Here is a 12,940-nt window from a genome sequence, read left to right as displayed (position 1 = left end):
AAGAATTCAAACACAGAAACCACCAGGAGAGAACAACTTAGTGTTTTGATGACTGTGTATACACCTTGCTTATTACTTCTTTGCAAAGTTCAAAGGTACCAATTCCATGTCCTAGGCAGTGACGGCAGAAATCACACGTACTAAATCCATCATCTGCCTAAGATGCAACCTCTATCTTACATATATTGAAGGATTCTCAAGTGTTTACAAATATCTTGTAACAGAGGTCTCCAGACATGCGGGATTTAATTTGGCAGGGCTCACTCTTACTGAGGTGTACTGACTGCTGAGCAGAAGATGTTTCCTGTGGGCCATATCCAAATGAAAAAGCTGAGTGGCATCGGTCTGCAGGGAAACTGACATATATGGGCTGTATAAGTGTCATCTCCAAGAGAAGATGCTATTGCTCCTTCCCTAGTCTGTTTTCCATCTTCCAGCTTTGGTAATGTTGTTGGATAGCAACTCAGGGTTCCTTCTTCTCTTAGAATTGAGGTTGGCCAAAAGGGAGCTACCTTAATCAGACTTCTCCTAATGCCTGACTGGCATGGGGACACCGAAGATCAGTCTCTTGCCTCAAGGTGAGAAAATTGTTCCAATTTGTGCTCCAGCACTTGTCTCTGTTTATAGAGCTGAGAATATATTCTTGCTTACCTTTCTTCTTCTATCCTTTCCTGCTTCCTCAATTCTCCTTCTCCTGAAAGCATTCCCCAAATAACACTTGAACAAGAATCACCACCTCAGGATCTGCTCCTAGAGAGTAACTGACCTAACTGAGCTATTTTTTTTTTTCTCCAAAGTGAGTGGTCCCATTCAACATTGTTGCATTTAATTAAAAGTCCTTCCAGCCAAACAGGCCAGAACCTTCTGGGTTAAAGCTCCGGAGTTTTTCACTCCTCTCCTTGCATAGGAAGTTAGATTTCTCCAAGTTGCTGTCATTTCCTTTAGGGAAGTCAGAGTAGACGTTTGTGCACAGTGGTTCAGTGCGACGGCAGTGGCAGAGTCTCCCTGAGAGAGAGCAAATATGTCAGGGTGGTAACATCATCCAGGTGCCACCTAAACTAACTCCAAATTTAGATATATGATTATTCATCTGAAGCTAAGGAAGTTTTTGGTATAGCCAGTGCAAAGGAGGATTATGTGCTGATCATCACATTTTTTTGTTGAAAGAAAATTCTCTTGAGTTAATTTTATGATAGAAATAGAACCCATTACAGATTAGAAATCGAAGTGTTAAGTCAATAGTGTATAAAATTATTTGACAATATCCAACACTTGTCCACGACAAAAGCTCTCAGTTTTTATCAACTTGGTAAATAATATCTACAAAAAACCTATAGCTCACATCAAACTTAATGGTGATAAACTCAAAGCTTTTCCACTAAAATCAGGAAGAAGGCAAGGGAGGCCCCTCTCACCACTGCTTTTCAACATTGTACTAGACGTCCTGGTTAATGCAGTAAGAAAAAAATGGAAGAATTGGGAAGGAGGAAATATAACTGTATTTCTTCTCTGATAACACCGCAGAAAACACAAAATAATTTACAAAATGTGGAAAATGGAAAATAATTTACAAAAAACCTCCTGGATCTAATTGATTACAACAGTTTCAGGAACAAAGTTACTGTAAAAAGTCAGTCATTCTCCTGTATATCAACAGTAAACAAGTGGAATTTGAAATTAAAAACACAATACCATTACATTAGCATCCCCCAAAATGGAGAATTTAGGTATAAATCTAACAAAATATGGATGAGACCAAAATGATGAAAACTACAAAACTTTAATGAAGGAAATCAAGGAAAAACTATTCAAATTGAGGGATAATCCACAATCGTGTATAGAAATACTCAATATTGTCAATATATCAGTTCTTCCCAACTTGATTTATAGATTCAATGCAATCTCAATCAAAATCATAACAAGTTATTTTGAGGATATAAAAAAACTGACTCTAAAGTTTATATGAAGAGGCAAAAGACACAAAGTAGCCTACAAAATGTTGAAGAAGAACAAAGTTGAAGGACTGACACTGCCTGACTTCAAGACTTACTAAAAAGCACAGTAATCAAGACCGTGAGGTATTGAGTGAAAATAGATCAATGGCACATAATAGAGAGCCTAGAAATAGACTCACATAAATATAGTCAACTGATCATTGACAAAGGAACAAAGGCAATGCAATGGAGCAAAGACAGTTTTTTCAAAAAATGTCATTGGAACAACTGGAAATTAACATGCAAAAAAATGAAATTAGACACAGACCTCAAACCTTTCACAAAAATTAACTTCAAATGGATCATAGGCTTAAATGAAAAACTCAAAACTATAAAACTCCTGGAAGATAACATAGGAGAAAACCTAGGTGGCCCTGGGTATGGTGATGACTTTTTAGATACAACATTAAAGGCATGATCCATGAAAGAAAAAAAATTCATAAGCTGGACGTTTTTAAAATTAAAACCTCTGCTCCGCAAAAGATAATAACAAGAGAATGAGACGACAAGCCACAGAGTGGGAGAATACATTTACAAGAGACATACCTGATAAAGGACTGTTACTCAAAATACACAAAGATCTCTTAAAACTCAAAAGAATGAAAACAATCTGATCAAGAAACGGGCCAAAGACCTTAAAGGATACCTCACCAAAGAAGATATCCAGATGGCAAATATGCATCTGAAAATATGCTCCACAGGATAAATTATCAGAGAAATACAAATTAAAAAAAACATGAGATACCACCTATTAGAAAGGCCAAAATTTGGAAATACACCACCAAATGCTGACAAGGATTCGGAGAAACAGGAACTCTCAGTCTTTGCTAGTGGAAATACAAAATGGTACAGCTGCTTTGGAAGACATTTTGGTGGTTTCTTAAAAAACTAGACATACTCTTACCATACAACCTATCAATTGAACTTTTTGGTATTTACCCAAAGGAGTTAAAAAAATTTTCACATGGAAATCTGCACGTGGATATTTATAGCAGCTTTATCCATAATTACTGAAACTTGACAGCAACCAAGATGCTTTCCAGTAGGTGAGTGGATAAACACACTGTAGCATATCCAGACAATGGGATATTATTCAGAACTAAAAGAAATGAGCTATTAAGCCATGAAATGACATGAAGGAAACTTAAATGTATATTAAGAAATCAGAGAAGCCAATCTGAAAAGGTTATATAGTGTGATTCCAACTGTGTGACATTCTGGAAAAGACAAAATTATGGAGATAGCAAAAAGATCAGTGATTGCCAGGGATTGGGTGGGGATGAGTGGTGAACAGCTGGAGCACACAGGATTTTTAAAGCAGTGAAGATATTCCGTATGATACTATAATGAAGGATATATGTCATTATATATATGTCCATATTTATAGAATGAACAAAATGAAGAGTGGATTTTGGGTGATGATATGTCAATGTAAGTTCATTGATTGTGAAAAATGTTCTACTTTGGTGGAAGATGTTGATAATGGTGGGGGTGCTATGCATGTGTTGGGGTAGGGGGTATATATGAAATCTGTATACCTTCCTCTCAGTTTTGCTGTGAACATAAAACTGCTCTAAAAAATAAAGTCTACTTAAACAAATAAGTAGGGAGAGAATACATACAAAGAAGAGACTCAATCTTCTTGGATTATTGTAGAGCTCAGATTTTGGGGAGGTATAAAGGAAAAAATAGGGCTGGCCCGGTGGCACAGTGGTTAAGTTTGCACGTTCTGCTTCTTGGCGGCCTGGGATTCGCTGGTTCAGGTCCCGGGTGCGGGCATGGCACCGTTTGGCACACCATGCTGTGGTAGGCATCCCACATATAAATTAGAGGAAGAAGGGCATGATGTTAGCTCAGGACCAGTCTTCCTCAGCAAAAAGAGGAAGCCTGGCAGTAGTAGCTCAGGGCTAATCTTCCGAAAAAAAAAAAAAAAGGAAAAATATATACAGACATACTTGTGTGTGTGTGTGTGTGTGTATATATATATATATATATACATACATATATGCACACGCAAAGATTTTAAAAATGACTAATTTAGAAGATCACATTCTGAGAGAAAGTGGTTATCACAGAAATCCAATCTATGTCAAGTGTGCCTAATAAACTGAACGAATTGTAGAATGAGAATTATCATTATATTGGTATAGTGGAGATCACTGGGCTTCTTCCCATTGTGCAGTAAGGATAAGTGTGTGACTGGTCTGGATTCAAGAGAATTCAACAGGAGAGAAAGGAGAACAATGTGAATAGCACTCTGATGATTTGCTGCTAAACAGAAGCATGGAAAAAAGTGGTAACTAGAGGAAGATATTGGGTTAAGGGTGGTGTTTGTTCATTTCTTTTGTGGTGAAATATATTACAGTGTTTCCTAATGTTGATAGAAATTACTATTCAGGAAGAAAAGGGAAACTTACAAATGGAAATTCTTTGTATAGGTGCACCAGGGGAATTCAATGCACACATGGAGAGTTTGACGTTGGATGGAAACATTTCTGACTCATCCATTGTAATAGGAGTTTTAAAAAGAAAAAAGAAGATTCATAAATTTGGCACTGGGTACACACGGGAGATCTTTTGTGATCACCTGCATTAGCTCAGTGATGTAAGGAGCAACATTGTCAACTGACCAAGGCCTGGGAAGAAGGCTTGGAGAATTAGTTGTGTAGAAAAGTAGGAAAAATGAATTGATATGAGAAGTATAGGAGAGCCCACTTGAGGCTTCATCGATTAATGAAAGGTGAGAATGTGTGCACACACTTGCTTGTGTATGTGTGTGCATCTTCAGCTATATTTACATGGTGCCTTGCAGGGAGAATATCAATTAATTAATTAATTAATTTACGTATTCACTTTTAAGATTGACACCCGAGCTAACATCTGTTGCAAACTACTGTTTTTCTTTTCTTCCCCTTCTCCCCCAAATCCCCCAGTACATAGTTGTATATTCTAGTTGTGGGTCCTTCTGGTTGTGCTATGTGGGACACTGCCTCAGCATGGCTTGATGAGCAGTGCTAGATCCATGCCCAGGATCCCAACGACTGAAACTCTGGGCCACCAAAGTGGAGCACACGAACTTAACCACTCAGCCATGGGGCTGGCTCAACAGGCAGAATACTTAGTTCAAACTGGTTATAATCCACACACCCACAATCTCAGGAGTTTACTCAAGGGAGAGAGACCAAATTTGAGGCTCTGTGGAAGGGGATAATTATAAATGTGGGCAACTAGTTTACAACATGTATTCAGAGAAGTGAGAATCTAAAGAGTTGATAAAAAGTGAAAAGATCAGTAGCTTGTAGGTCATGAAAAAGCCTATAGATATTTTAGAAGCAAGATATTTGCGTGATTGAGCTATAAAGACAAGAAGGTGGTAGTTAGGCAGGGGAACATTGAAATTGAAATTCGGGAAATGGTTCAATTACTGTTGATTAAAAATCTAGGTGTGGCAATTAGAATGTCTGAGGTGGGGTGAAAGACAAATTCATTAGCAGGAAGAAAATGAAGACACTATGGTGAACAATGACATATTTATATTGAATGATCATGAATGATGAAATATATAACTGGCAAAATACAATGAAGCACGCTAAAATCTTCACTGAATGAGAGAAATCACAGAAGGAAGTAAATGACAGCAAACACTGAGGAATCTAATTATATAAACTGACAGCATATGGATCAAAGTGCTGATCTTTCTGAAAGCCTAGACGTTAAGGAATTTGGCGGAGGCTGAGTTGTGTGGCGACTGAGATAAACTAGAAGATAGGGCATGCTGAGTCTGGCTCTCATCCTAAATTAGGGAGTGAGTCACATAAGTGTAGGTAGCTGTGCTAATTATAGTCTCTAATGGCACTGGACTCTTAGGCACAACATTTATGAGTGGAAGTTAAGTGGAAGTCTCATCAGGAACATAAGGAGCTCTCTAGGTCTTACTTTAACCCTGCTATCTTACTATGTGTGATAAGGCAAGAAACAGAGAGCCTTTTAGTTAATGCCAAACTTGGATGAAAGCAATGTTGAGGCTGAGGAACGACTCATGCCGTCATGACAATTCTTTTCTTTCTTTCTTTTTGTTGTTTGGTTAATAAGATTGGCCTTGAGCTAACATTCATTGCCAATCTGCTTCTTCTTGTTTGAAGAAGATTGCCCCTGATCTAACATCTGTGCCCATCTTCCTCTATTTTGTATGTGGGATGCTGCCACAGCATGGCTTGATGAGTGGTGTGTAGGTCCATGACAGGGATCCAAACCTGTGCACCCTGGATCTGAATCTGTGAGCCCTGGGCAGCCAAAATGGAGTGCACGAACTTAACCACTATGCCACTGGGCCATCCCCAGTCCTGACAATTCTTATTTTTTGGGGGCGGGAGGGTAAGATTAGCCCTGAGCTAATATCTGCCACAAATCCTCATCTTTTTGCTAAGGAAGACTGGCCCTGAGCTAACATCTGTGCCCATCTTCTTCTATTTTATATGTGGGACTCCTGCCACAGCAGGACTTGATAAGTGGTGCCATGTCGCCACCCAGGATCAGGATTGGTGAACCCCAGGCTGCAGAAGTGGAATGCGTGAACTTAACTGCTGCACCACTGGGTTGGTCCCAGTCCTGATCATTCTTTAACAGAGCAAAGCTTATGAATAAATCTCCTTTCATAAGCTAGTACCGTATATGACAGGGTATTATTTTTAATAATATTTTTGAATACTATAATAACTTTGTATACTTACCAATTTATTATTTCAAGCATGGCCTAACGTTATAAACATATCCTCAGTGGGGGGAAACCAAATAGCTGAAAATGCAAATAGAAAACAAAAAAATCTCAAAATTACTGAACACTCATAAATGAAGAACTGAGATTCTCAAATATCTTTTATGGTCTAGGAAAGAATTTCTTGCAGTAACTTTTACTTTTTACTCTTCTCAAACACCTGGACAATTTTTAAAGCAAGCAAATGTTGCTTTTATTTCTCTTTTTGCAGAGATCCAAAATTATTGTGGCGATTATTATTGCCTTAGTGTAAATAAGTCAAAAAAAGTATTTTGTTTATCAAAGTTCCATCTTTTCAAAAAGTGGTTGAAAAATTTCAATATTCGTCAAAGAGAAATATGCACAGAAGGATATCAAAAGGAAAAGTAATAGAAGTTTGACCAAATTCACAATCTATCTGAAAGTCATTCAAATGCCTTGCCATAAAAATAATTGTTGGAAATACAAGAGACTACTCTTGCTGGAATAAAACATTTACTACTTTGACCATGCTAGGAGCATGACAGTTTCATTTATTTTCAGATATTATAGCTCTTCCATTCCCAGTTTCTTTTGGAAACAGAAGAGTAGGGATGCAGAAAAAGTTAACAAAGCGTAAAATATAAGATAAAATAAACTTCAAAGATATATGAGTCACAATGAAGTTTCAATGTATGTGAAATATACTTTATAAATATATTTATAAAATATAGGGCTAATTAAGTTGTTTGAACAAAATCAATTCAGTGACTGACCTCGTATTTTAAAAAGTCCATGCACTAGGAAGTTCAGGGATTCAAGAAACCATTAAAACACATGTATAGACACACACACACAGACACAGACACACACACACACTTCTTGCATAGGATTTTGTATTGTGAACACTTAGTTCCCCAGCTTTTGGAAAGTTGTTTGATAGGTTTCATTAGTACAAAACATCCTACATTATAACTTGGAGACTTCCGTCCTGTTTCTTGCTCTGGTAGGTACAAATCTGTCACCTTGGACAGATCATTACTCTCTGAATATCATTTTCGGTAGCAGAGATAATAACTATGCCTATCTCACACACATGTTGTGATAATTTATAAAAGACCTTGGGAATGGCCTAGAGTATAAAAATATAAGATAATATTTTAATAATTATTAAAGGCAATAGAAGTTCCAAAAATAGGCTCTCACCTTCTCCTGGATTACCTGGATTCCTCTAGAAAGCTTTATTAAATGTCCACAAGAGTTAGGTATTTAAGTTTTATATAAGCCTTGTGGCAACCACAAAACCATAACTTATAACAGACACACACAGAGTGTACACAGAGTTGTTCTGAGTTCCTGTCCTGACTTAAAGGAAAATTTTCACAACATCCAGAGCCCTTGATATTCTGTAAATGGAGAAGGAAAACATCCTCAAATTCCTTGCAGCAGGAACTCACATTGGTGGCAGCACCCTTGACTTCCAAATGGAACAGTACACCTACAGAAGGAAAAGTGGTGGCACCTACATCATAAATCTGAAGAGAACCTGGGAGAAGTTTCGGCTGGCAGCTCTTTCCATTGTTGCCATTGAGAACGTGGCTGATGTCGGTGTCACATCCACCAGGAATGCAGGCCTGGGAGCTGTGGCGCAGTTCGCTGCTGCCACTGGAGCCACTCCTGTCTGGCCTCTTCATCCCTGGAACCTTCACTAACCAGATCCAGGCACTCTGGCTGCTTACTGATCCAGGGCTTGGCCCCAGCCTCTCCCAGAGGCTCTCATGTTAACCTGCCTCCCACTGCTCTGTAACACAGACTCCCCTCTGCGCCAGCTATGTGAAGGCTGCCATCCCAAAGCAAGGAGCTCACTGGGCGAGTCTGCGGTCAATGTCACCCAGGAAGTTCTGTGCATGTGCGGCACCATCTCCCATGAGCACCCTCAGGAGGTCATCCCTGATCTCCACTTCTAGAGAGATCCTGAAGAGATTGAAAGGGAAGAGCAGGCTGCTGCTTAAAAGCCTGTGACAAAGGAGAAATTTCAGGGCAACTGGACTGCTCCAGCTCCCCAGTTCCCTGCTCCTCACCCAGGGGCACAGACTGGTCTGCAGGTGCAGGGGCCCTCCCTGCCTGCCCAGCAGTCCCCACTGACGTCCGCAGCACTCAGCCCCCACCGCTCAGGCCACTGAATGGGTAGGGACAACCATGGAGTGGTCTTTGGCAGTTCTTTCACAGACTCTTGAAGGGAAAATGGAATAAGATTGACAGAAAATAAGCAGTTTCTAAAAAAATAAAAAGGAACCACTCTTTTGTTTGCTATCATGCTGTGGGACTCATCAATACAAGCCCCGTTGTCTTTCACGGCTTGGTGTTTTGGGGACCTGTCCCTCAGACGGGAGTCCCAAAAGTTGGGGCACTCGATGTACAGTCCAAACTCTTTGCTCTTCAGGAAGAAGTCGGGGCTTGAGGGTCTCTCCTGATGGTATGGTGCTGTGCCGGGGGTGGCGTTTATGATGAGAGTGTGTCTCAGCCTTTCCCACCCACTTTGATGTGGGTATTTTCTCGTTTCCACTTAAGAGAAAATCCGAGCATGCATCAAATTCTTTATTGTACTGAAAAGGGGAACACAAAGCAAACTCCTTGAGAAATTAAGTAAACTTCCAAGATATGCTAAAAAGGGCAAAATCTTTACAAAGGAAAAAAAGTGAAAACTGGGATGGCCTTCTGGACATCAAAACAAAATACACACACATTGAGTTTAGAGCTACGAAAACTTGTGTTTAAATATCTAGTTTAACATTAAATAGCTGTGTACTTAGCTTTATTTTATGAACTTTTGTTCATAAAATAGGGAATTGAAAAAGTAGCAGCTAAATCAAAGAATTATTGTTCTAATTTATATTACATTTTCTTAATTTTTTATATTATTGAAGCAACCATTGTACTTTAGGATAATTTATTTGTAAAACTCTATCGTTGAAGAAATCTTGACTGAGATAAACATGCTACCTGACCTAATCTTATTGATTTTTAGAGGCTGTTGAATTGTAAGATTTTCTTTCATAAAGTTGTTTACCAGTATTTCATTTAACTGCAAGTTTTGGTACTTATTGTCCATTTAGTATATGAATAGACTGGATTGTTGCATAATGTATATCATTCATCTTCAAACAATTATATTGATATCACGCTAAGTATCATCTTCATTTCACAGGCAAGAAAACTATGGCTCTGAAAGTTTAAGCTTAATATCCTGATTTGCATAGTCAAAATGTCACCGAGGCAAAATTCAAAGAACGTTGGACTGTACTCCAAAAGAGAACACGCAACTCCTCACAGATTGCTGCCTAAGCGCATAGTAGGCTTGGTAAGAAAAAAAAGAGCCATCATGTCACCTTCATTTATGTAAGTATATGATTCAACTATTTCAGATTTTTAAAAATTTGAATAAGAAAGTAGGTTTTTTTCTTGTAAATCATTTCAAAAACCTTTATTGTTCACAGTGCCTGAGTTTAAATTTGATGTGGACTCTTGGCTTTTGTTAACCGAAATATTTTCCATTAGCATTCTAATTACATCAACCACACATACTGGATCTCTTATTTTGTACTTATTATTTCCAGATAGACTTCATTGAAAATTAGGATCTAACTTACATTATTTCAAAGGAGTTCCAGAACATGACATTTAGTATTTTAGAAATCAAAGTTGCATTCTTTTTTATTCTGTAACCATATTGGATATATGTATGCCTCTTGTCTTTCAAGCCTGAAATTAATTTCCTGAAATGTGCATTTTAACTATATGATAAGCATTGAGTCCCAACAAGAGTTTGCTTCAGTGAAGAATAACTAAGCCATGGGCATTGCTTTCAATCTTTAATGGAATGCAGATTATCCATTAAAAAGCAAAGCCTTCATTTCATAAATTGAATAGGAAAATGATTGGAAATAATTATAACTGGTTGAAAGTAGGTCACTTGGACAAGTCAAAGCTAAGTATCTCTCCAAGGGCCTGTAGTGTTTTTATTTAATTTTGAATATAAAATATTTTCATTTATTTTAAACATCTAATGTTTTGTGCTTTTCCCCTTAAAACTAGGATTGATTGCTGTTTCAGCATTGTTTTCTTTTATTTAAAAAATAAATTCTGAAATTTCATTAATATTAGATTAAAAAACATATCTTCAATATCATTGAAACTAAACTCTTGCAGAAAACATTTATCCTTCTACTTTGCTAGCAACTTAACCTTATAGGAATAATTAAACGAATTCCTAAAGGAATAATTACAGGTAAAATAAAATATTTTACTTTCTCATTCTTAATTTCATCTAACAGATAAGATCTTGTTCAAAATAAGAAGACAAACAATGTCTCAGATGATTATAGCATGTAGATAAATGAAATAAATAATAGCAATGTTATAAGGGACAGGTGGGAGAAACGGAATTTTCTGTCGTAAGATGCGTGCACTATACATGAAGTGGTATAGTACCTTTTGAAAGGAGAATTACATTAGTTGTAAATTATATTACAAACTCCAGGGCAACCACTAAAAAAAGAAGAAAAAGTATAATTAATATGTTAAGAGAGGATAGAAAACAGAATCATAAAAAGTGATCAATTAATATCACAGAAGGCAGAAAAGGAGTGGAAGACAAAGAACAAGGACAACGAATAGAAAATAGTTACCAATATGGTAGATACTAATCCAACTATATCAGTAATCACCTTAGCCCTGAATGGTTTATAGATAGAGACTGCCAGAGTGGATTAAAAAAATAATATCTCACAATATGTTGTCTACAAGAAACCCTTTTATTTAAGACATAGATTAAAAGTAAAAGGATGGAAAAAGATGTTTCACTCCAGCAGCAATGGAAAGAAAGCTGGGGTAATGTTAATAGCCCTATTGATTGCCGGGCTGTCCTAACAAATTATCACAGACTAGCTGGTTTACACAGAAATTTATTTTCTCACAATTCTGGATGCTGGAAGTTTGAGATCAAGGTGTTGGCAGGGTCAGCATCTTCTAAAGCCTCTTGCCTTGGTGAAGGGTTAACCATTGTAGGGGAGGAAGACATTTCCTCTACCCTCTCTGGGTTCGTCTGGCCGGAGAATGAATTAAATTCACATGAGACAGAATAACAGGAGAAAATTAAACAAAGCTTTATAACATGAATACATGGGAGAGGCTCAGGCAAGCTGAGCAACTTGCCAAAATGGCTGAAGCCACCACCTTAAATATCATAACCAGCTAAAGACAAAAAAGGATGCTGGGGGTGGAGGGGGAGTCAATCATGGGAGATTAACACACAAGTACAGTAAACAAATGCAGATTTAAGTCCTTGCCTTTGGCATTGATTAAGAGTTTCTAGAGATAAAGTCATACCCTTCTTCCTGGTACAGAGAGGGAGACACCTTTACAGATGGAGATTTCCCTTATAAATGTAAATGTCTCCTAACAAAGGGCAAGCAAGTTCCACTCCTCAGAGCCTCCTTCCTGTCTGCAGTTTATTAAAAGTAACCAGCCCCAAATAATCCTCATGCCAAAGAGACATATCTTGGGGTGGCCAATTCCAGGACCCCACACCATCATCTTCCTAAGTCTTCACATGGTTTTCCCTGTGTGTGTTTTTGTTTCCTAATCTCCTCTTCTTTTAAGAAAACAAGTCATATTGGATCAAGGTCCACTATATTGACTGCATTTTCACTTAGACCCCATCTCCAAATGCAGTCACATTTTGAGGTAGTAGGTCCCATGCCTTAAACATATGATTTTGAAGAAACACAATTCAGCCCATAATGGGTAGCCATATTAATTTTAGGCAAACCAGAAGTCAGAGCTAGGAAAATTATCAGAGATGTAGAGAAGCATTATATGATGAAAAAGGGGTCTATTCTCTAGGATGTTATGACAATCCTTGATGTGTAAGTGCCTAACAACAGTGTCAAAATACATAAGGCAAGAAATGATAGAACTGCGAGAAAATATAGACAAATGTACTATTATAGTTGGAGACATCAACATGCTTCTATCAGTAACTGACAGATCCAGGAAGCAGAAAATCAGTAAGGATGTAATTGAACTGAGCAACATCATCAATCAAATGGATGTATTTGACATTTATGGAATACTTCATCCAACAACAGTAGAATACACATTCCTCTCAAGCTGGCACGGAGCATTCATCAAGATAGACCACATTCTGGGCAAT

The 12,940-nt window shown here is 37.8% G+C and overlaps 1 pseudogene; it reads left to right on the top strand.

The window, feature by feature from the left end:
* The first annotated feature begins 531 nt into the window (after positions 1-531).
* On the top strand, positions 532-8,909 carry LOC124241187 (40S ribosomal protein SA-like; annotated as a pseudogene).
* The last annotated feature ends 4,031 nt before the right edge of the window (positions 8,910-12,940 follow it).

The sequence above is a fragment of the Equus quagga genome, chromosome 6 (assembly GCF_021613505.1).
Source record: "Equus quagga isolate Etosha38 chromosome 6, UCLA_HA_Equagga_1.0, whole genome shotgun sequence".
NCBI classification, from domain to species: domain Eukaryota; kingdom Metazoa; phylum Chordata; class Mammalia; order Perissodactyla; family Equidae; genus Equus; species Equus quagga.
The sequence above is the reverse complement of the archived record's forward strand: the minus strand, read 5'-3'. Positions and strand labels throughout refer to the sequence as shown.